The sequence below is a fragment of the Notechis scutatus genome, chromosome 1 (assembly GCF_049901735.1).
Source record: "Notechis scutatus isolate UNSWTSFEM ecotype Mainland chromosome 1, rNotScu1.2, whole genome shotgun sequence".
NCBI classification, from domain to species: Eukaryota; Metazoa; Chordata; class Lepidosauria; order Squamata; family Elapidae; genus Notechis; species Notechis scutatus.
In genome coordinates, this window is record NC_142009.1 from 47,399,197 (window position 1) to 47,421,739 (window position 22,543).

Consider the following 22,543-nt stretch of genomic DNA (forward strand, 5'->3'; position numbering starts at 1 on the left):
GGGAGGAAATAGAGATTTTGCAGTATCCTTCCCCTGGAATGGAGTGGGAATGGAGATTTTACAGTATCCTTCCCCTGTCATGCCCACAAAGCCATGCCCACCAAGCTACACCATGTCCACCAAGCCACGCCCACAGAACCAGTAGTAAAAAACTTTGAATCCCACCACTGATCGCAGTATAATTATTTGTTGACTCTCACCTGTCCAATTTGGGAAAATCTTTCTCCCCTTAAAAAGTATATTTGTAAAATATATTTTAAGTTAAGTCATGTTCTAATGAGTAGAGTATGTTAAGAAAATGAGTAGAATATGTTAAGAAAACACATTTTAGGATAATATTCATATTTTGAAAAAATGAAGAACATACTGTGAATACTGGTGCCTTTAAAAATCAAAGGCAGATATTGATGGGAGAAATGAAAGAGGTCTCTGTGAAGATCAAACAGACTGGAAGGAAATCTAATGATCAATTACTTTTATTCCTTACTTTTCTTCAAATATGCTTTTTGAACATTTTCTCAAGAAGTCTCTTCTGTTGAGAGGTAAAGCCACAAAATATTGATTTAATTATTTTTTCATGAACCTCTCACCATTTTTCTAAGCTCAGAGGGGGACTCTAAGTGTTAACGCCTCTCTGCATCATTTTAAGATGAGTGATTCCTTTCCACAAAATCCATTTCAAAGAACGTAAAAGTACAGCACAGCAAACTGGAAGCATTTCTAACTTTCTTATAAAGGTCTCAACACTTCTGACCCATCATCTCCTGGGAGCTGACAAATTGCAAACCATGTCATCTCATCTCTGTGAGTTGGCCTGGAAAGATGTGGGTTCTTTTGATTTTCTGGGGTACAGTGTGATTTTCTAGAAACATCACTTGCTAAATATAAAGTGCTAATCAACAGTGTCAGCAAAATCATTCCTCTGACATTATTGTTTTGACACTGAATGTAATAGACTGATTAAGCCAGGAAAGAGCAATGCTTATTTGACTGCTGACAACTACTGAACCACAATAGACCAGCACACAGACTCCATTGAACTGCTGAAACATGAAACTCAACAACTTTGCTTCAGAAAGTTCGCAGCCACAATATTGCTTGTCACTGAGAAATGTTTAGTCTCACTTAGGTGGGACATAACCAGTTCTTTCTTCCTCTACTGAAGTGAGTAATGTGCCACATTTCATGCACTTTATTTAGTTCTCTTGCCTTCTCAGATATGTTCATAGGCCTCAACCTCTTCCTGCCTTTCCCCACCCACTTTTGAAAGGCAAAACACTTTCAGATGTGTGAATCAAAGTATGAAGGACAGCAGTTTGTTCCAATGCGTAACATTCAAATAATGGCACATCAAATTATTTATATGCTGTGGTTTGCAGCGTGAAGACAGATACAATGTAAAAAGAATTCAAAGTATCTCCCTCAGCCATAAGGTGAGCCAGCTTCCTTCTGCCTTTGTAATTTATTTGATCATCACATATTACCTCTTAACTTTTCTTTATGCCTTAAGCTGACTGCCTCCTTTTAATTATCATTATTCATCAAACAATGAAATGGTATCTATACAAGTTGCCAATGAGCTTCCAGCCTATTTTAAGGTTCTGTTGATATTTATAAAATTCTAGTCTTTCAGGGTTATTTTCTTCAAAGAGGTCTTGAGATATCTGTTTTTAATGCTCTAGGGTAGAGAAGATGCTGTGGGTGCCCACCCTACAAGAGATAAAAAAAACCTGAAACCAGGTAAGCACATTCCTCCATTTTTTCTATATACATACATGTGTATGTGTATGTATATATGTATGTATGTATGGTATTCAGCTTTGTTCGGGTATTTTCCCACGTCATTATAGTTGTGCTTTTAAAGTTGTAGCAACGTTTCGGCAGAATTTCATCTGCCATCATCAGGCTTCTGTATTGTGTTCGTATGTATGTATGTATGTATGTATGTATGTATGTATGTATGGTATGGTATGGTATGGTATGGTATGGTATGTAGGTATGGTATGGTATGGTATGGTATGGTATGGTATGGTATGGTATGGTATGGTATGGTATGGTATGGTATGGTATGCATGTATGTATGGTATATATGTATGTAATGGGAAGAATGATCTCGAGGGACAGGAGGAAGAGCTGCTGCCAAGACAATAGTGAGTTAAAATAAGTCTAGAGAGGCTTCTCTGTAACCTGAGGAAACATTTCAGACAAGATTCCTCCTGTTTCTCACAGGAAGATAAAGGGAAGGAGGGAGGAATACATTGACTGTAGACGTGCAAGATTTTATTACTATAACTTTATAATAAAAGTAGTATTAGCCAGCATGATTTTCATTTTCTATTCTGGTCTACCGTGAAGGGCTGACAAAACCACAATAGGATAATTATTGACCAAACCTGTAACACATGAGTGCACATTTCCTGAAATATATTACATTAAAAGCTTGTAACGTCGATACTAAGCCTTTCCAAACTATCCTCTGATCGTTTTCATTAACCATGGCAAATATTTTTTTTGATGAACTAGTCTCATTTGAAGGTCATATATTTAATATTCTTCAAATATGAGATAATTGAGTTGTTAAAATAGGATACTCCAAACCATTATTCCAAAGTTGTGGCAACTTATAAATATCTTAATAATATAGAACTCTTTAGCTGTCTGTAAAATTAATTGTTGGTTCAGAATTATCTAAAACATCTTATAGTAACAGTAATAGTTTTGGAGCTAATGCATTTATTTCCAATTGTGAAATTTTAAAAAATGCTTGAATTGGATATATTACCATTCAACGATTTTAAGCAACCCAAATTCTTATTGAAATATATCAAATGACCTGAAGATTGATTAATAATATTTTTTCACCCCAAATGCTTCAGAAAAGAAAGTTACTTCCAATTTTCAACTCAGGATTATCCCAAAGTGTTAATTTTTCATGCAAAGAAGGATCTAATTTAAGCCTCATTCCCCCAAAAGAAAGTTGGCATGTTGACAGTGGCCTAATAAACTCTTGAATGGGAGTTTTGAGCTTAAGAGTGGGATGGTAGAGAACATTCTACTAAGTGAGAATATTATTATTATTAAGTCTACACAGTATCTTTGTGAGTGCACTTTGCACATGCACACATACAAAATTCCAAATCTGGTTCTAGTTCAAAGTGGTTGTTTATAATCCTGGCTTAATTAAATCAGATGAAGTGGTTTCTGAATTAAAATACATTGGAATTCAAATGTTTAGGTTTGGACCTTGATCAGATTTTAGCGGTAACATCATTCAAGCAAAAGAAGACTTATAAGAGAAGCCTTACAGCCTGCTTTTTTCATTGCGATCAGAATTGATTGACTGGCTTGTCACATGAGCCTGATATCCGAGTCACTTGCCATCCATCTGATTTTCATGGCTAATGTGACACTAGAACTCGTAGTGTCCCGGTTAGTGCACTAACCACACTGGTTACCATAGCAGCTGCTTTATGCAGTCAACTCATTTAAGTTAATATAACCATTCTTATTTATAAGCCAAACCAAGTGGTGGAACAATTACCATTTGTGTGATTGGTGAAGAGAATGGGGAATACCAAAAAAAAAAAAAGAAAAGAAATTGACACAAGGTATTTCTGGTGAGAATTTATTTATTTAGAAAATTTATATTGCCGCCTACTTACATATGGTGACTCAAGGCAATGTACAAGAACATAAAGACACGTATAAAGGAAATAAGAATAATAAAAAGAAAAATGAAATAATAAAATAGCCTCCTACTCCCCTCAACCCAGCGACAACACACATTCATACTAGCCATTTTAATGGGCTCCATCCCACTCTGGGTTCCCCAGGCCCGCTGGCAGAACCATGTCTTCAGGGCCTTCTGAAAGGGTATTAGAATGTAGGCCAGTCTAATCTCTGGGGGAATATTCCAGAGAGGCACCACGGAGAAGGCCCTTCTTCTGGGTTCTGCCAGATGTATCTCCTTTGGGGATGGGACCCGCAACATTCCTTGCTTTCTTACTCTAGTGAGTTAGGTAGATGTGACTGGCAAGAGATGATCCCTGGTCCCAAGCCATGAATCCCAGCTATCTCTGGATACTCCATTCCTCATTTCAAGGGATTACATATGTTTGGTTGGCGGAATGTCCTCCTTCAGACAAGAACCAAATACAGTTGGGAGCAGTTCATGACAGAGTGGGTGACTAATTATTGGAGTCACAGCCATTGTTGCATGTATTAGAGGGTGTGGTGAGTCAGTGATACCTTAACTGATTTTGCACTGATGTGGTTTTAAAAAGATGTATTTGTTAGACAGAATTATGTCAGCATTCTTAACAGTTGATTAATAAAAGCTGCCTGACCTATACATCTTGCTTCAATCTTCCCCCTGTAGGACAACATTTAGTAGGAAATGAGAGATTTTGCTTTCAAGCCGTAATCCTGCTGGAAGAAAAACCCTCAGAACCTGCTGTTTATGCTAGGAGGAATGCAAGTTTATTTTTCCCTTTCTGACAATTATTACTCCATTTCAGAGGCTGCTGGATCAATTTAAAAATACAACATAAAAGTACAAAAATATACTTAACACCTGTTGCCGCTAAACCTTTGTAACTAGAACTTCCAAGATGATAGCTAGTCTTTCTGAATGGGGTTATAAATTCATTATTTTCTCTTATTAAATATCAAACTACCAATAGAACTGGACAGGATAGTTCTCTTTAAGTTTTGCAACTCTTCTCCGAGTCTCCAAATTATTACCAGGGCTGATCCTAGACACATTTTATACAATATACAACAGCTCTAAAATACTGAATGATCTGTGGCCAGAACAAAATCTATTAAGCCAATTTCATGATAAATAAAAATTAGCTGGTCATTGAGTTGCTATCATTAAAAAGGACTTGGAACAAACATATTTGCACTATTTTTTCCCCAAATATACCCAAGTATTTTACAAGCTATGATTCAAGAACTGAGTGGATAACAAAGTAACACCTCAAACAAACTATTATCTTGTGGAGATTAACATCCGCCCACAAGCACACACATATCAAATAAATCAGAGATTACTAAACTGTTTACTTGGATTGCATAAGAGGTGTCCTTTATCATTCAGGACTGATTCATTTATATTCAATGTCACTTCAATGTCACTTCCTGTTGTGCCATAACTACTATAGTGTTATATTGCCATAACACAGTTCCAGGCCTTCCTAGCACTAACCAAATAAAAAGTGCAACATAACTGTTAAAACTAAGCCAAGCATAGCAACACCAATAGCTATTTCAATATCTAAGGCGACTCTATTATCACTACAAAATCACTAACCAGACATGCTGATAGCACTGGCTGGCTGGAAGGAGAACAATCAATAGAGATAGCAGAATGCCAGTATTGATCTTTGTCATGTGACTTTCACACAGAGACACTGCACAGACTGCAGTCGTTGCACTCACTGTTTCCTCAATTTCTCACATGTGCAACTTTATTATTCTTTATTATTCATTAGCATTGTTTAATTAAAAGGCTCCATAGCATACATTCACTATCTATGTGCTTCCCTTAGTTGCATATTTTATACACGCACATATACATCATGTATGGCACAATGTATACATATACATACACGCACATTACATCATACCTGGGGTTTATCTTCAGTTTTTTAAAAAATTATTCTTAGATGTAATAAATGCAAATGAACTGCATTTTTAAACATCTGGAAATGTAGGTTTCAATATGCAAATAGTAATGACCTATTGATCCAGGAAATACAAACTGGTTAAATCACCCTTCACATCTCAATTAAATAAGCTTTCCCTTCTTATCTAAGCCACACAAGCCCCATTATGTAACAGACAATAGGATGCTTCTGGGCGTCTGTCTTCTCTTAGGAGATCAGTATCACCACTAGCCTTAGTACACAGCTATAAGTTAAGAACTACTAGCCTCTCAGATTCAGTGCAAATTGCTGTTTTTCACTGTTAAAGTTCTTAACAGACGGACATCTCCCCTACTTGCTTTCTGTGTATTCTGTAGATTGAAATAAAGGTGTTTTTTTTTACCTGGTATCCCTGTTCACCATCTCACCCAAGAGGACAGGGTACAAACAATGGTACCACTTGCAATATTTTATTTATTTGTGTCCCACCTTTATTATTTTTACAAATAATCCAAGATGCCAAATAATATCCAACATACCTTCCTCCTCCTATTTTCTCCATAACAACAACTCATTGAGCTTAGTTAGACTAAGAAAGGCCCAAGGTTACCAAGCTGGCTTTCATGGCTAAGATGGGACTTGAACTAACATAGTGAAATACCCTGATCAAGTGACCCAGGATAAGGAAAGATGTCCTAAGAAGAAGAGAAAGTTAAAAATGAAATTCATTGGAAGGTAGATACCTGATAGTAAATATTTTCCTCCCCACTGAGATGAAATATGCAAAACCAGGAACATCCAGCAGCTGATGAGGCTACAAGAGGAGGCTAGGAGTGTAATCAGTTGACAACTAAAGTCCTGTCTTTTGTTGGTAAGACATGGAGTCCTGCCTCACTAATGATTATGTCAGGGTTCCAAGTAATATACCCATACCAAACAGAACTCTGAGGCAGGTAGATTCCTTAAAGAACAGTTTTATTGGCTATATCATATTGGCATAGACTGGTGAAAGCTGACTTTAAAGGTTCCTGTGGTTTTCACCTAATTAAAAGTTTTTTAAAATTCCCCCTTTCCAGGGGTGGGATTCTACCAGTTCGCACCTATTCTCTAGATCCGGTTGTTAACATTCTAAGCAGTTCGGAGAACTGGTTGTTAGAAGAAATTACTGGCCTAATCCTGTAAGGATGGCAGGAAGGAAACAGTCTGGTGTTGCTTACAGAAACTGCCTCTCTGTTAACCCTTATTTCATTCTTGGCAAGACTAGACTTCCTGTCTCAGGAACCTCTCTGGAGTTTTTTTCCCCTCCTTTACTGGTACTTTGCTTGTGTGGAATGACCATTCAAAGTTACAATGGCACTGAAAAAAGTGACTTATGATCATTTTTCACACTTACGACTGTTGCAGCATTCCCACAGTCATGAGAGGCCAGGTGAGGAGATGCATGCCTCGATGTGAGTGATATTAAGTTGGCCATACCCAGCCAATAACATGACCACCAAGCCATGTCCACCCAGTCACATGATCACCAAGCCATACCCACCAACTAAGTCACACCCACAGGAACAGTTGTTGAAAAATTTGAATCCCACTCCTGCCTCTTTTCCAAACAATCAGTCACATCAAACTGCTGTCTGGTTGTTTGGAAACTACACTCTTCCTCTCTTCATCCACCTGTGGGAATGTCCTTAATTCTCAGGGGAAACTATTTTGTTTTGGCTACAAAACCCCATCCATATCTATTTTCCTCCTCACTATCTCTCATCACCATTGTGGCAATACTGAAGTCTCCAAGATGGTTGCAGTCAGGCCAGTTTCAGAATTGACAGATTAAGTATTTGAATGACCAGAAATCTTAATATTTTTCACTCAAGGCGTTAAAACTAAAGTATTGTTTCAAGAGGTTCTCTAGTGTTTTTTGTTTCATTATATATTATTGTTTACTGTGTCATTCACTTCCATGCAGCAAGCCATAGGCTACAAAGAAAAGAATAATGGGTAAGGGAACAAAAATGAAAATGCCATTTGATAAATGGATTCATCAGAAAATGTTAGAATTTCACACACACACTGATATTCAGAGCTCATAATTGGAGAAAATTAATTTTGTAAGACGAGATCTCCACAGAAATGTTTGTTCCTATGGGAAAAAGTACCTTAGTAGGACAAACTTTCAAAAGAAGGACGAGGTGAAAATTGTTAAATACTCATAACTTTCAGCCTCCACCTTAATTATTCCATAATAGTTTCTAATCTAACACCATGTCCATTTGATAATCTGAGATACAACTTTAGTCTATTTGCCCAGTATGGAATTAAGAAACGGCGTAACGTTGTGGAGGAACAAAATTACAACTTTTACCAATATTTTGCCTTTCAGGTTTTCTAACTCTTTGATTCTCCATCATCAAAAGTTCACACCAAACAAAGAAAAGCTACTTTGTTAGGGTACAAAAATCACCAAATGTCTGAAACCTATGATGAGCGGAGCTTTGAAACAAAAGTGGAAGATTGCTTAGGAACAAATGGGAGGAATCTACTATTCTCCATGAATTTGCTTCAGAGACCAAACCCCAAAATGACTCTCATCAGAATGTCTACTGAGATCAGCAATTGGCCCTGATCCAAGGGCAGCAATGGTTCCGCCATCCATAATGACTCAGAATTCGGAGGTTGTACCCAGCTCTGAAGGAGCTGTAAAAGCTAACTTGAAGCATCTGCTTTGGCTGGAGTATCAGTGAAAGTTTTCACAGCTGCCAGACTGAACTCTTCCCCTGCTCCAATTTTACATGCTTTTCAGGGGGTTGGTATATGAGTAATACCACATATTACCATTTGCCTTATGAAATGAGCTCTTTATATGACAGAGCATCAAGTATCGGGTAATCTCTGTCAAGAGCAAAACTTGCACGCGAAACAAAACCCCATGGCCCAGATTTCTATACTGGCTCATTTTGAAAGAGTACGTATAAAAAATAAAATACGAATGTTTATAATCAAAGAAAATGGTTTGGTCTTTTCAGTGCTGCATGCAGAAATGGAGTTTGTGATTAAAAACACCATACCCAGAGTTCTTTTGCTTCCTCTTATCTATAATTTAATACCTGGGAATGAATCTTGCAGTACATCTGAAAAAGCTGATTTCAGTTATTATGACATTTAATTCTACAGTAGAGTGAGCTTTAATAGTACAAACATTCCACTGTTTGTACATTCTCTAAGCCATGTGTATTATCAATCATATTCTCTCCCATCTTTCTTCACTGAGTTTCTCATGAAATTGATAAGACAGTAAAGATGATGATTTTGTTAATTATCTATGGAGCTGTACCTGGAAATTTTTTGACCAAGACTCTAGCCACTATTAAAATCGCAACAGAATACATAAAACCTCCATTGCTGAATTCCATTCACAAGGAAGACCAGGTGAAATGAACAACTTTAGTGATTTTGATTTTCATTAAAAAGTAACAGTAATACAAATATCAAATTGTATTTTACAGTTTCAGTCATGAATGATAAGGAGAAAGTTCATGCAACAGAAATATTCAACACAAAGAATGAGCATAGATTTTACAAAGAAGATGCAACTAAACAAGTAACTTATAGAATATTTAAAGACAGAATAGTTATAGCTTCAATATAAAATTGGTCGTCTGAATAAAGCAAATCTATATCAATACATTTGTCAAATTCAGCAGAAGAAAAGGGAGCTTTCTGGGTGATTCAAATCATGTTAACATCAACAAACCTCAGCACTGTCAGTGGTCTATGCAAGCCATTACAATGATTTATCTAGATCAGGGGTGTCAAACTAGTGGTGTCATGGCAGCGTCACTTGATGTACCGGGACTTTTTTCCCCTTCACACATCCAGCCCACGGGCTGCAAGTTTGACACCCCTGATCTAGATGTTCAAACTATACAACAGAATTCCTGTGGGAGAATCAAGGACTTGATTTGAGTAAAGACGTTTTTATTGAAGATACTAAATAGTCCCAGTAACAAAACTCACCTTCTACTGAATTAAAGAATCTGGCTGTCTGGGTTTGTGCAATTCAACCCAAGTTGGTTTATCTTGCCTTTAGTCACAATAGACAGTAGAAACCCATTTCTCATGCTGCAACATTGACAATACTTTACTCTGTGTTTCTATAGCAATCTTGTTTAGTAAAGTCTTTATTTTCTGTTTTGCCAATGCCAGTTCTCATAGCAATTAGTAATACCAGTTGTACTTTCTGAGGGTGTAAGGAAAACATTAAAAATGAAGAAGCAATAGTTTTAAAAAGAACTACATACAAAAATGTTAAAACAGAAGAAAAAAAGAAATCTTTTTCTGCAGACAGAAAACCCAATGCTTCTCCTAACACTTTGGATGGGATATAAGGAAGCCACTTTTACTATCATATTAATACAGCTCTCTATTCTGCACGATGACTTGGAGTTTTCTCTGTATTCTATAGTTACTATATTCAAAGGGCCAAAGATGCAAAAATATTATGCAAAAGCACCTGATGGAATGGGATGACAAGTCTAGTTTGTATTTGCTCACAAAGATAGAAACACTCACCTCCACTTTGACTAAATTCTGAAGGGAAAAAAATTGGTTGAGAGGTGCTCAGCTAGTCTAATGTTTCTCACCCTCAACAATTATAAGATGTGTGGACCTCCATTCCAAGAATTCTCCAGTCAGCTTACTGGCTGGAGAATTCTGGGAAATGAAGTTCACACATCTTACAGCTGCTGAAGTTCAGAAATCCTGAGCTAGTCAAAGAGAGTCCATCTTCCGCTTGGGAAAGCACACAGCTGTAAGGAATTAAGTAATCAGGCTTAGAAGTCAAAGACTAAACATGACAAAGATTACAGCCTTTGAATGTTCATCACTGCCAACATCTTTACTGAGTTTTAAACTCCCAAAACTGCAAATTCAAGGGAACGGATAAACAGAAACAAAGGCCACTCTTTTAAAATCATTAATTATGAACCAACAGAGCAGATAACTATTGCTTTCATTCACCAAACTCTTGCCTAAGTGCTTCAAAATTTCAAGAAACAGAGGTCTGGAAATCAAAAGTATGACTACATGGAAGGCAGTGATGATTGCTTGCTTGCTTCTGGCTGCATAGGCTGAACTTAGAAAATATTTGGTACTGGTTAGACATAAGTTTGAATTGGGGAGGAACCCAATCAAATGTTGCCATTTTGACTGCAACTGTGACATGTAAAAGACAAAGACCTCCTCCTGCAACCACTCTTAGTAATTACATTAAAATTGACAGCCAACAAAGAGTGACTTGCCACTGTCATCTTCTGCACTATATCTTCAAATTTCTAATCCAACCCCTAAATTCATAAGGGGCAACTTTGTTTAGCTTTATAAAGATCAGCCAAGATTGCTAGGTGCTGTAGAGCAGGGATCTCCAACCTTGGCCACTTGAAGACTGGGGGACTTCAACTCCCAGAATTCCCCAGCCAGCAAAGCTGACTTCTGGGAGTTGAAGTCCCCCAGTCTTCAAGTGGCCAAGGTTGGAGACCCCTGCTGTAGAGGGCACGCAGTATATAGGAATTTAATCTCAAAAAAGAAAACATCCCACCTCTATTTCAGGGGTGGAATTCTCCCGATTCGGACTGGTTCGGGTGAACCCCTAGCTGCAATGATCAGCTGGTTCCAAACTGGTTGGATCCGACAATCATGTGGGCCCGCTCGCCCGCCCCTGCACTGTACTCACCTATATCTGCTCGGCTGATTCACGCAGCAGAGCAGATTGCCATGCCTCAGCTGTGCTACTTCCTTGAAGTAACATTGAAGGTAAGTAATTGCGATAGCTGTGCACGCAAAGCATGCAATTAGCGAACTGGTTGTTTTAGCAGGAGAATCCCACCCCTGTTCTACTTGTATATTTTTCTCACATCTTGAAATATTTGTTAGCTCCTCATTTATTTGACAGATCAAAGTAAATTGATTCATTTATCAATGTTGCAAAAAGTTTTTTTTCCCCATTTCATTTATAGAAAGGAAGGAAGACTTAGAGCTATACACCTATTTTCCCTTTCCATTGCCCATATATATTACTTGCAAATTTGATGTTACCCTTGCAAGGTAATCCAGACAGGAAGCATACCCAGATGCACAGCACAGAAAATGGCATTAGCCATTTGCTAGGCAGCTGCTCTTTCATATCCCTTGTCATCTTTACAGCATAAGAAAATAGGAAGGGTCCCTTCTGAGTTGTTTGCCATATCCACATTTCTGCTGCAGGTTAAGCTGCCTCTTATTCAAACGTATCTCTGGCTTTAGCTCTTTTTCATGTCCCCAAGGTCATTCCCACATGAAATATCTTCATCTGTTTTGAGTGCCCCCAATGAGACAATCATAAATATATTTATGATAAATGGCCATTATTAAAATATTCTGTTCCATTGACCTATGCTTCCATAAAAGACGTGCTTACTAGTTTGCCATGCTCTCACTCCCAGGTTATAATACTGAGCTCTGGACAAATATCTGATAAAAATATCTGCACTCATACAATCCAATGATATGAAACTATGTGGACTCAGAGGTTCAGATTTCTTCCAATTCTCAGAAGCTCCTTATCTGCTAGTAAAGTATATAACATGTGCCTTATGTTAGCATATCCTGGGGAAAGTATATCAGTGGAACACTCGTTTCTGAATATGCATTAATTTAAAATACCTCCTGTTGTCACAAGATAACTTAATGCTGTTTGTGTATATATCTCCTCTTCACTCTTATGTGAAGTCTTACCTTATCCACATGCAGTGCCTATAAATGTAACTATGGGATGTTGGTTTCTTCTGTCTTACTGATGCAGAGTTACTATCACATCCTATGTTCATTATTACCAGAATAAAACATGCAAACTAAAATAACATGCATTATTTATTGGATTATACAGCAGCTTGGGATGAGTTGCGGAATTACGATTTTTCTGATATAGAATTTTGACTCTTGGTTTTAAAACTCAGATTGTGTACAAGTTAGGTAGCAAGGTGCAGATAATCAACCATAGTCAACATTTTGTTTATTATTAGTATTATTTTTTTGTCTTACCAATATATTCTACAGCTGGAAAAGAAATTGAGGAAATATGCTTCACTGATTTGTAAATTTAAAGAGTTATAATTATTGAAACAAAATATGTTATCAATTTACCCTTTATTTCCCACCAGTGTTCACCTGTCATTTTATATTATCATTTTTAGGGTCTCTTTAATGATGTCACCCCTTATGTTTCCCTCAAATTCTCCAGTGTTCACTTCAAATGACTGATGAAGTTCAAAAAAAATTCTTGAATGTTTCCAAACCAAATATAATTTGCAGACATTCATGTGTAAAAAAGAATGTTCAAAATGAAGAATTGTGTGTTTCCTAGAAATTCAAAGGCCCATTGGCATTGCAGTATGCAGTAGCTCAAATCTCGGAGGGGCTTTTGTGCAATTCAATAATATTTTTACCCTTGAAAAGGAAAAAGAAAATCAAGAAAGTCATCTATAAAACTATTTAAGTTTACTTGTTGTCTAGAGCATCCACAGATCGTTAGCCAATTCAAAGTTAAAAACTATGTTTTGAAATTATATATTGCACATTGAAGTGGCAGGCTGGTGGGTGTATATATTAAGTGTTTCAAAATGATTTGGCTCTGGGATAATTCCTTATTTTTTTAAAAAAAAAAGTTAATAAATTAAGGCAGAAATGGGGGAATACAATTTGGTTGATTTGCCTCAACTACTTAACAGCATTTGGTTTAATCAGTTACACTCTTCTTCTGAACCAACATGAAGAGCAGCAGTTTACGGGGCCATATTCGAGCAAGGGGATAGGTTTGTTTTTGTTTTTGCTTTTTGGCCCTGCACATGAAAAATCTGGCTTGATACACATCAAATGTCTTGGTTCCCAAATAATTGTATCTGAATGATGGTTTAAACAAAGTCAAGCCAGTACTGGTTTTCAGCTCTCTTTAGATTCGCTAAACAATGGGTTTGGGCAAAATTGAATTCAAAGCCTATCATGGTCGTACTAGAAGCATGCAAATGAATCAGTGAGCTGTATTATTCATGACTGGGAACTTATTGGTGGAATGCTTTATATACATAACCTATATAATTTTATGTGTATAAACTTGCCAAAGCTGTATTCCATTTGAAAGCAGTCAGATACCGTTCTCTTTCTAAGCAAAGATTGTACTTTGTTGATTTACCAGTAATTTGAGGTGAACTAAGGTTGTCTGTAGTTTTTTTGTTTTGTTTGTTTGTGTGGACTAGCAAAAAGATTCCTACTACAACAGGGGTGTCAAACTCGATTTCATTGAGGGCCGCATCAGGATTGTGTTTGACCTCAGGGGACCAGGATGGGCGTGGCCAGGGTGGGCATGGCCAGCATGACATCGCTTGTGTTGGGGTGCCTGTGGCAGCCCAAATGCTCTGCCAGTGAAAACGGGCTCCTGGGTTCCATTTTGGGCTGCGATGGCCTCCTGCAACCCTCTGCCAGTGAAAACGGAGCTTGGGAGGGCACCGTAAGCTGGTCCTTTGCTATTTCCAGGGCAACCCCATGGCCAGATATAAGCACCCTGTGGGCCAGATCTGGCCCTGGGGTCTTGAGTTTGACACTCCTGCACTACATTATTACAAAATATTGTTTCAAGACTTGTTTCACTGTTTTGCCATAGTCATGTGCATTTATGATTAGGCCATTCATCTCCCATTCCTTTACAGTGAAACTCCTGCACATTCATCTTTATTATTGAGGACATTATTAAAAATGAATGTGGCCATATATTAGCATACATTTCCCAGTGGCCATATATTAGCATACATTGTTCTATGCAATTTTATCCTAATATACTACAGTTTTATATTATTTTCATCAACTTACATGTTGTGTGGAACTTTTGTCAGAAATGCCCATTTTTGTATAGCATTTTTTATTGGAGAATTGTTTAACAGAATTTGAATATGCAGGAATTTGGAGTAATAACTGAGTTTCCATGGATTGAAAAGTACGTAACTAAGAAAACATTGCATTAAAATAGAACTAAATTAATTTCTTTCTCAGATGTGGATACTTATTCTAGAAATTAGGCATCAGATTTTTTTAAAAAATATTCATTTTTCCTTCATGTCTTTGTTTCTGTATGCAGAATATATTTGTAAAACTTTCTGACATTGATCCTTGATTAAATCCTTGAGAATTCTTATCATTGGCTTATCATGAGTGTGATTGTAGATTTGAGGTTTAGAACCACTAAGATCAGTTTTGACAAAGCTTCCTTAAAGCAAAGCTGCTTTCTGAAGGAATGTTGGCTTCTTTGCTTGTAAGAAATCTGGATGCTTTCAATCCTATTGCTTCCAACAAGTCATGGACATTTTAATGCTTCTCCCTCCACTATGGAAAATTTGTCTAATGCAATTGATGTTCTTTGGTTTTTATGTACTGTACAGGGAGACATGTGCTTTTTCATATTATAATTTTGTTATTTATTTTCTTAAGCTAATTTACAGATGTCAGATATATACACTGCTCAAACGAGGACTGGACTAGAACAGTAAATAAGACCAATAAATAAATGAAACAAGACAACTATACTGCTTTATGTTGCTCTGCTTTGTCACTCTTCCTAGCCTTCTGCTGGAAAAGTCTGGAAGTTCTGGTAGAAGCATTTCCATTGTCAAATGATGGGGAAACCCCTAATGTTATGTCAAAGACATATGGTCCATTGGTCTATGCTGAAGGACTTCCAGGCAGAAGAGTCTCAGCATCCTTGTTGAAACCACCTAGCCTATAAACTGTTTGAGCTGATCTCTGAAAATGCTTCAAAGTGATGCTGATTGCTTCATTGAGGTGAATTGTCTCGTGTTTTCTTTTTGATGAAGAATTTATGTCATATCCTCAGCACAAATTTCTGACAGATAATCTAACTCAAGTATCCTCCAAATTAGCGCATCACTATATGTATTTATTATATGTATGCAGCACCTTTGCAAGAGGATATCTTTTCCAGCTTTCACACACACACACACACACACACACACACACACACACACACACATTCATGCAAGTTTTGAACTATGGAAGAACAGAGGATACAATTGGGGAATAACTATAAAGAACTGCTCCCTTCATGTGACTTGGGCTTTCTAAAGTGCCCTGGATAAACACTGTGGGGAAAAATTATACTAAACTGTAAAGATTTTAAATATGATCTAGAACAGGGGTCCCCAACCACCGGTCCGCGGACCGGTACCGGTCCGTGGAACAAGTCCTACCGGGCCGCTGGTTTGCTGGGCGCCGCCATCTTTTTTTGATGAAAAAGTGCTTCCGGTGAGCTTTTCCGGTAGAAGCTCACGGAAGCTCACAAAAGCGGCTAGCACTTTGAGCTTTTCTGGAAAGCTCAACGATCGCCGCCATCTGATGAAAGTGCTCCGTGAGTCGGAAGCACTGATGCGGCGCCCAGCTAATGCCGGTACCGGGCCGTGCCATAAAAATGGTTGGGGATACCGGGCCGCAGCATAAGAAAGGTTGGGGATCACTGATCTAGAAGACATTTTCTTATATCATGAAATTCGTGTACAAAAATCTCTTCTATGCTGAAAGCCAATTTAACAGAAATACTAAATCTGACCATTACATTCTTAGTTTATATAAAAAGGAAATACTTATTGCACAAAACCCTAGAGAAGTTGGAACATTAAGATTGTGAAACTATTTTCAATAATAATTGGAAAGATAATTGGAAAGAGAAAGAAAAATATTTTTCTCCAGATGGAAATGGACATTCAAAAAGAAGGAAAAGCACTCTTCAGTCTGTTTTGGTTGATTCTGCTGCTTACTTGGAGAAGAATTTTGCCTGCAGTCTAGGTTCCAGTTGGACTTTTGCTGGTAGATGGGCTTCTGTATAAAATGTAAGTCATTGATTAAGATGGTGGCAGCAGTAGAGGCAGTGTGAGGAGCTTCAGCGGGTATGGGCAGCGCCAGGTGACAAGCCCGTGCCCTCTAATCCCTGCGGGTCCAGCTGGCGAGGTGAAAAGCCTAATGTCCGAGACATGCCAACAAACCAGAAAAGAGCTCCATTCCTCAGCAAACAAGCTAAATACACTACTAACATGGGCAGCATCCTGCCCACACCCTTTTATCTTTCTTGGTGACTTCAATCTACCTCATATTAACTGGACCCTTAATGAATGTACAACTGAACCCACACATGCAACCTTCTACAATGCAGTAACAAATCTGGGACTAGAACAACTAGTAACCAACAACACTAGACTTAACAACTGCCTCGATCTCATCTTCTGCAATAGTTTGAATTCAATTAATGGAATACAAATTAAAGAACACTTTTCCAACAGTGACCACAACATGATTGACTTTTGTCTCAAGATACATCCACACAAAAATCATCACAACAACAGAATCTCCAATTATAACTTCAAAAAAGGCAACTATGATCTTATAAACAATGATCTCTCATCCCTTGATTGGCAATTTCTATTCTCTGGATGCAATACTGTAGAAGACCATTACAACTTATTTTTACTTGAAGTCAAAAGAGTCATCAAACTATATGTACCATTAACAACTCCCAAAACCAGAAAAAACAAATTACCCAAAACAATAAGGAAGCTTCAATCCCAAAAGAAATCACTTTGGCGGAAAAACAAATCTGGTCACATTGCCAACTTCAAAAGCCAATACAAAAATTTATGCCACCAGATAAAGACTGAATGTACCAATTATCAAACTAAATAAGAAGAACACCTTCTATGCACCAATTCCACCTGCTCTTTCTACAATTTTGTAAACAACATACTAAAAGACTCAAGGTCCATCCCACCCCTGATAGGACCTAATGGTGAAGACTACTACGACAACACTATTAAAACCAACCTCTTTAAAACATTCTTTGGCTCAGTATTTGTAAACAGCAATGGATCATGCCCAGTATTTCCTAGTCAAACCACAGACAACCACAATGATCTAATACATATCGATTTTACAGAAGACATTGTTGAAAAAGCACTGTGCAATCTAAAACCATCTCTATCTATTGGACCGGACGGAATATGTGCCTACTTCTTAAAAAAGCTACCCACTGCCATAGCTGAACCTCTAAGCATGATCTTTGAAAAATCTTTCAGGACCAGCTCCTTGCCAAAACTATGGTCACAAGCCATGGCCATCCCCATCTTCAAAAAGGGAGACCCCAGCCTAGTTGAAAATTACAGACCAATCTCTTTATGCTGCATCACCTGTAAAGTCATGGAATCAATTATTAACCAATCCATCATCCTCCACTTAGAAACAAACAACCTACTCTCTAATGAACAATTTGGTTTTAGGAAAAACTATTATGTAATCTGCAACTCTTACACTGCAAAAACATATGGACTACACAACTCGATCAGGGCAAAGCAATCTACTTAGACTTCTGTAAAGCCTTTGATTCAGTGGTACACGACAAACTACTCCTAAAACTAAAATCTTACGGTATCTCTGGACACCTGCATTACTGGATAGAAGCATTCCTGTCAAACAGACAACAAATGGTCAAAATTGGGAGCGTCCTATCAAATTCTGTACATGTCAACAGTGGTGTCTCCCAAGGCAGTGTTCTAGGACTAACTCTTTTCATACTCTACATAAATGATCTCTGTGATCATATCAAGAGCAACTGTGTTCTCTTTGCTGATGATGTAAAGCTATTCAATACCACAGACAATACTGCTACCCTTCAAAAAGACCTCGACTATGTATCAGAATGGTCAAACAAATGGCAACTTCAAATCTCAACAAATAAATACTCTGTCTTACATATTGGCAAGAAAAATCAGAAAATAAAATATAGGCTGAATAGTCAAGACCTTGTTGATGATCCAAACTCTGTCAAGGATCTTGGAGTACTCATCTCAAATGACCTAAGTGCTAGAGCCCCTGTAACTACATAGCCAAAAAGGCGTTAAGAGTTGTTCACCTAATCTTGCGTAGCTTTTTCTCTGGTAATATTACACTAATAACTAGAGCATACAAAACATTTGCTAGACCAATACTCGAATACAGCTCATTAGTCTGGAACCCACATTATGTATCTGATATTAACACAGTTGAGAAAGTCCAGAAATATTTCACAAGAAGAGTTTTCCACTCCTCTACTCATTGCAGAATACCTTATACCACCAGACTTGAAATTCTAGACCTAGAAAACCTAGAACTACGCTGCCTTCCGTCCGATCTAAGTATAGTATATAAAATCATACATTGCAATGTCCTACCTGTCAATGAATACTTCAGCTTCAACCATAACAATACAAAAGCAAACAATAGATACAGACTCAAGGTTAATCGCACCAAACTTGATTGCAGGAAATACGACTTCAGCAACAGAGTGGTCAATATCTGGAATACTCTACCTGACTCTGTTGTTTCTTCCCTAAACGCCAAAAACTTTAACCTTAGACTGTCTACTATTGACCTCACCCCTTTCCTAAGAGGTCTGTAGGGGGCGTGCATAAGCGCATGAATAGTGCCTACCGTCCCTGTCCTATTGTTTCTTTTAGATTTTTTTTTATTTTTCTTATATGTATCCATGTATTCATAACTATGTTTTTACTTATACCTATTATCTTTTAAGCAATTGACAAATAAAAATAAATAAAATAAAATAAAAATTCAAAATCATTCTTAGAGAAGAAAGAAAAATGTATTCTTTATGACACATTAATGCTATTTTTAATCTATCTATTGATTCTCTTTTCATCCTCTAACTTTTAAAGCTTCAAATCAGATTTTCCTACAGCAGTATTAGATTACTGCTTCCATAATCCTTAGACAACATGTTGGCTGAAGATCATGAGAGTTGTTAGCCAATACATCTGGAGGGCATCAAGCTGTGGAAGGCTGCCCTGGAGAGTTTGTGAACAGGGTATCTAAATGACTATTTTCTTCCATGGGAACCTTGATAATCTGGGTATCAAATACGGAAGGCACTGCCATGCCTCTTTTGAGCTCCTTCAAATCTTTCTCACGTTGTGAGTTACGCAATTAAGTTGGACAGATATCCTAATGTAATTAAGAAGTTTTAATGTAAACACAAATATTGTGAATATAAGTTGCTTTAGCTGGCTCAGAAATAGTATGTCTGATGCACACAGGTCCAGAGGTGCACAGAGTATACAAGTATACAGTATGTCTCTCTGCACTACTGTTCTTTCAAGAATGAATCTTGAAAGGGGTAAGCTTAAAGGAACTTGGAACATAAAATAAGAAGGGCACATTCAGCTATATTACTGCTTTCATTTGGCCTGAGCACCATCTGAGAGACAGATCTGATATGATGATGCAGCCAGATATGACTGTCCACCAATTAACATTTAGAACAGCTACTCAAAATGAAGGTTAACAGTAGATTATATTAATCATCCTGTGATTTATCTGAAGATGAAGTGTGTGTCATTCCTTAATCAATTTATACTACATTTCCAAGAAGTGCATATCCGATTTCTCAGATATGACTGCCCAGTTTCTGTTTTGATATCAGAGCAACCATTCCATTTTCAATTCCAGAGCCCTTCTTGGAACCTCAGAATAGATAAGACAATGCTATCAACAGAGAGAGAGAGAGAGAGTAGGCAGAGCTCAAAGATAAGAACGCAAATATAAAGCAGCTTGTGGGTTCCAAATGAACATAAGGATTGGGTTGGATTAAGGCATCACTTTCTTCATCTTTGTATCCTCAATTTTACCTTGCTGAGATAAAAATCAATTCATGTTCTAATTCTAACTGTTCAAAGCACTTTACTATTGAGGGTAACCCAATCCTAGACTCCCATTTCTTTGTCAATTTTTCCTCCACCAGCAGTTTACAGAAAAAGAAGGAAGATTGTTTGCATTGTTTACTGAAGTGCATGCTGAAGTATCAGCATGTTGATTGCATTTGCAGATTTCCCAGATTAGGATCATCCTTCAACCATGTGAGATATAAAACATCAATACTCATATACATTTGCCAGATTGTCATCACTTGTATATGATTTCATCCACAAAGTGGAATCAGGTTGTTTATTCTATAGTTATTAGATTCTCTCTTTGAAATTGGATTCTGCCACTAAGGGAAAGCCAACCCATTTCCTGAATCCCGCAAAGGGGACAGGGGATATGGTATGTAGCTATCCACATTGATACGTGCTTCTAATAAAGCAGAAGTTTCTTTGTGGGGGGGTTTCCTTAATAGTAGAAGCTGCCAAATAACTCACTGTTTCCTCTAGGCTTGCCCAACTCTGCCATATGTAATTCATTTCTTCCATTTCTCATCTTCCCATTTTTGTTCTGAAGGATGTGAACAACATTTGACATCAGACGCTAATGATGATAAAGATTTCCCATGGACTTAAATTGTGCTATAATTTATCAACCCAAAGAACCATCCCTGAATGTCATACTATCCCACAAAAGTGTCACATGATTTCTTTCCTGGTCCCACAAGCACAAGCTGTTCTAACAAAACATCATATGATTCATTCATTGGAAGAACAGGCATATCTGCCAAATCTGATTTCACTCAGTTTCTCATTTTCTAAATCTCATCCAATTTCTGCATCAGTGACTTTTAAAAAAACAAGTCACATAAAAAACTGGTACACATTTCTTCCAACACTTATATTTTAATTTATACATTTCAATGTACCAGTCTTTCCAGTAAAATATTTAGCCAACTGTTTTTCTTACCATTATGCATGTTTATATATTTTTATTTATTTATTTATTTTATTTGGTTTGTCAATTGCTTACAAGATAATAGGTATCAGTAAAAACATAGTTATGAATACATGGATACATATAAGAAAAATAAAAGAAACAATAGGACAGGGATGGTAGGCACTATTTGTGCACTTATGCACACCCCCTACAGACCTCTTTGGAAAGGAGGTCAATAGTAGACAATCTAAGGTTAAAGTTTTTGGGGTTTGGGGAAGAAATCACAGAGACAGGTAGAGTATTCCAGACATTGACCACTCTGTTGCTGAAGTCGTATTTCCTGCAATCAAGTTTGGTGCGATTAACCTTGAGTTTGTATCTATTGTTTGCTCTTGTATTGTTATGGTTGAAGCTGAAGTATTTATTGACAGGTAGGACATTGCAATGTATGATTTTATATACTATACTTAGATCGGACGGAAGGCAGTGTAGTTCTAGATTTTCTAGGTCTAGAATTTCTAGTGGTGGCATAAGGTATTCTGCAACAAGTAGAGGAGTGGAGAACTCTTCTTGTGAAATATTTCTGGACTTTCTCAACTGTGTTAATATCTGATACCTAATGTGGGTTCCAGACTGATGAGCTGTATTCAAGGATTGGTCTAGCAAATGTTTTGTATGCTCTAGTTATTAGTGCAATATTACCAGAGAAAAAGCTACATAAGATTAGGTTAACAACTCTTAATGCCTTTTTGGCTATGTAGTTACAGTGGGCTCTAGCACTTAGGTCATTTGAGATGAGTACTCCAAGATCCTTGACAGAGTTTGGATCATCAACAAGATCTTGACTATTCAGCCTATATTTTATTTTCTGATATATTTTTTTGTCAATATGTAAGACAGAGCATTTATTTGTTGAGATTTGAAGTTGCCATTTGTTTGACCATTCTGATACATAGTCGAGGTCTTTTTGAAGGGTAGCAGTATTGTCTGTGGTGTTGAATAGCTTTACATCATCAGCGAAGAGAACACAGTTGCTCTTAATATGATCACAGAAGTCATTTATGTAGAGTATGAAGAGAGTTGCTCCTAGAACACTGCCTTGGGAGACACCACTGTTGACATGTACAGAATTTGATAGGACGCTCCCAATTTTGACCGTTTGTTGTCTGTTTGACAGGAATGCTTCT

The 22,543-nt window shown here is 37.4% G+C and overlaps 1 long non-coding RNA gene across 1 annotated transcript in view; it reads right to left on the minus strand.

Moving 5' to 3' along the window:
- LOC148132784 (uncharacterized) overlaps window positions 1-21,063 on the minus strand; it is a 190,138-nt gene extending 169,075 nt beyond the window's left edge. Inside the window, exon 1 of the long non-coding RNA XR_015749213.1 lies at window positions 20,915-21,063. This is a non-coding gene — a long non-coding RNA (uncharacterized LOC148132784). The remainder of the gene's footprint in view (window positions 1-20,914) is intronic.
- Window positions 21,064-22,543: the final 1,480 nt, after the last annotated feature.